We start from the raw sequence: 3,704 nt of genomic DNA on the forward strand, positions 1-3,704 counted from the left end.
CTTTGGAATGAAGGGGGATTTGCTTGATTCTGGGTATTTCTCCATGAAAAGTTTGGATGATTCCTCCAACCTGGATTATAACTTTGAGAGTATGGATCATTTCTTGGACCTTGGTTGTAGGAATTTACCAACTTAGCTTGCTCTTGCACAAATTCTGGATATCCAGCCCCAAGTGGACAAGCTGTGGTAGCATGGTCATGAGATTCACAAATGCTACACACTTCCTTCGGAGGGCTTCTTGAGTTTAATGCAAGAAGAGCATCTAGCTTTTGTTCCAGTTTTGAAATCTGCACACTAGAAGCATCATTAGAACCACTAATAACACGTTTACCTCTTGTATCCGTATGTTGGGTCTCCATTGCTATCTCCTCAAAGAGTTCGTACGTTTCTTCTGGAGTTTTGGTTTTAAAAGAACCACCTGCAAAATTGGTGACTATATTATGACTAGAAGGGGTTAGTCCTTTATAAAACATACGCATTTGAAGCTTCAATGGAATCCCATGATGAGGACATTGGTTGAGCAACCCATTGAATTTCTCCCATGCTTCACAAAACGATTCATCATCTTGCTGTGCAAATAACAAGATCTTGTCCCTAAGCATGTCGGTCTTTTGCGTGGAGAAGTATTTTTCCAGGAACTTCTTTTGAATGGCAGACCATGTAGTGAGTGAACCAGGCTTCAAAGAATTCAACCAATACTTCGCCTTATCCTTTAAAGTGTATGGAAACACTCTCATTCGAAGTTGATCTTCTGTCACACCTGTCAAGGGAAAAGAACTCACAACATTAAAAATATCCTTTATATGAGTCAATGGATCTTCATTAGGTAAACCATAAAAGGAAGGCAGCATATTAAGATGAGAAGATTTAAGCTCATAATTTCGAGCTACAGTGGGCAGCAAAATGCTTGAAGGAGATGCTGGAATTGTTGGGATATCAAGTTCTCCCATGAACTCAATGGCAGCCATCATTTCTTCTTCTTCTTGGTCTGAACTTGCTTCCGAATTTGAAAGTGAAGAACCGGGAAGTTCAGTGTGGAGAGCAAGACTTGTAAATGTAGCAAGAGCTTGCTCTTTTGCAGTTGACAACTCCCTTTCTAGACGATTCTGAATTTCAGAGGTCACTCGTCTGGGTTGCAATGATGGTCCTGCGTTCAAAGATCTAGAACGTTGGAACGAAGACCTCACTTGTTCAAGTAATGGATTTTTAGACATAAACTACCTGAAACAGAAAATTAGATTAATTAGAAACACTAAAAAGAATAGGGTAACCTTGGGCACATAACCAGGGAAGAACTTTCGTTCAGTCCCCGGCAACGGCGCCAAAATTTGTTGTTAATATTATGTTAACTCGCAATTGTACGGGGCAATTAGTAGTATAGCAAGACAAGTACGAGGTCGTACCCACGAAGACTGAGAAGTTAAAACTAGTTATGTACTTAGATTACCAAATTCAAGAAAGTAGGAGGTTATGTCTAAAACAGAATTTAAAACAAGAGTGGTTGTGATTGTTGAACAAAAGAAGCAAAATGAAATTGCAAACAAAAACAAGTAAACAAATGTAACAAAGAGTGGTTTTAAGAGTTGGAAAACAGATTTTGAGACTAGGGCATTCGAATCACCATAACAATTCAATTCTGGGTTATAAAGATTCAAGTAACAAGTCTAATTCAGATTCAAAGATTGATTCTAGCTAAAGTATGATTAGGCCATGGTGTTTGGTCCTAACCTTGTGTTCCTAATTCCCTAATTTGATCATTTGTTGTCTAACCTAAAATTAAGCATTAGGAACCCATTAAGCATAGAAGAACATTTTAAACAACCAAGTATGTATCTAATCCCTGTTGTCGAATGTCCATACATACTCTTCCTATTCATAGTTCAATTCGAATTAAAGCATGGTGTATACTCTTAATTCAAACCAAGATAGTTAACAAACAAGTTCTAATGGTGATCAATCATTCAAACAAGCATGTTAACTTATAAGCATAATGAATAAGAACATGAATCATGAATCAAACTTGAAACTCCAAACTTATAAACCCAGAATATTCATGTTAGGTTACATCGAAGCCCTAGTTATGGATTTAGCTACTCATAATGGAAAAGAGACTTGAACAGAAATGAGAAAACATAATGAATACAATAAGAGTAGAAAAACCCTTTTTCTGAAGTTCTTGTGGTGTCCAAGGCTTCTCCAAGTGCTTCTCCACTTCTAATGCTTCTCCAAGAGCTTCCCCACTTCTAGAAAGATGTATGAAGGATATGGAGGTGATTTGGGATGAGTTTGAGTGAGTGGTGATGGCTAAGGAAGATGAAATTCGTAGGGAAATGGAAGAGAGGTTTGCTGGAGTTGTTTTGGTGATTGTTGGAGTGTTTGGGATTTTGAGAGTGTTTGAGGATGGTTGGAGTGAATTGTGGGGGTTGTGAATCTCAGGATTTGTTGTGTCTTGAATGTGGAATGGATGTGGTATTTATAGGGAGAGGGGAGTGACAAATCTGAATTCAATATGGCTAATGCATACAACACTTGCATTATAAAAGATGAATTGGTTGATGCACTTCACTAATGCATACAACACTTGCATTATAAAATCTGAATTGGTTGATGCACTTCACCAATAGATCCCACCAGCAGCCCTAGCTCATCTTCATGTCACCATGACCAAGCTTCCAATCAGAAATGATAGCTCATACCTAGCTCACCATGACCAAGCATCCAACCAGCACATGCTGAGGTCAGCATAACCAGCAACTTCAAGGGCTTACAACTTGGGCTTATCTTAATCAAATTAGGACTTTAAGCACTCGAAATTGAAGTTCAGAATGTCTTCTTTCCAGCCATATATCATTTGGGCCAATCCAAGGTCGGAGGAGGAAGTTAAGGCCAAAACAAATTGCTAACTCATTTTGCGCGCTGATAAAATCCATCCTGAGCATGGCTCTGTGTTTGCTAGGTAACAGACTCCATATTTATCCAATGGGGCTGACTTTTGGATATGTTATAGTACACACCCATTGGAACAACTTTCATGAAGAATGCTGCCTCATCCGAGCTGTGTAGGTTGCTGAAACAAAGCTTGCAATATGACCTACGGAACTGGACTGGCAGGGGGCTGTAGCCAAAATGAGTTTGTCTTTTAAGCTCTTCTTCCATTCATCCAAATTAGGCCTTAACATGCTTGAATTGCATGAATTATGCTCTCTTGCTCTATTGGCCTACAAAACACACAAAGGGAGGGAAATAACTTAGAATTATAGGAACTAAGCAAAAGAAGTAAGTAAATTGGGCATGTATATGTATGAAATTATGAGCTTAACATATTCCATACTTCTAGCGATTGGATTTCACTCAAAACGAACCAAATGACTCCTCCCACCATATTATGATGTTGCCCAAGTTTTGGGCTCGATCCGAAATCAATAGGTGTGAGAAATTGGTCAATTCAAGTTCAACGGCAGTTCGTTCCTAATTGGAGTGGTTGGTGTATTCCGTATTTCTAGCGATTGGATTTGACGCAAAACTCCCCAAATGACTCCTCCCACCATATTATGATGTTGCCCAAGTTTCGGGCTCGATCCGAAATCAATAGGTGTGGGAAATTGGACAATTCAAGTTCAACGGCAGTTCGTTCCTAATTGGAATGGTTGGTGTATTCCATACTTCTAGCGATTGGATTTCACTCAAAACTCACCAAATGACTC

At 39.0% G+C, this 3,704-nt stretch overlaps 1 non-coding gene across 1 annotated transcript; it reads left to right on the plus strand.

Moving 5' to 3' along the window:
- Nucleotides 1-495: 495 nt before the first annotated feature.
- LOC148297659 (small nucleolar RNA R71) lies at nucleotides 496-602 on the plus strand. Its single transcript, XR_015833232.1, has one exon. It is a non-coding gene; the product is annotated as a small nucleolar RNA R71 (small nucleolar RNA).
- Nucleotides 603-3,704: the final 3,102 nt, after the last annotated feature.

This window comes from Prunus avium, chromosome 1 (genome assembly GCF_965620075.1).
Source record: "Prunus avium chromosome 1, drPruAviu1.hap1.1, whole genome shotgun sequence".
NCBI classification, from domain to species: domain Eukaryota; kingdom Viridiplantae; phylum Streptophyta; class Magnoliopsida; order Rosales; family Rosaceae; genus Prunus; species Prunus avium.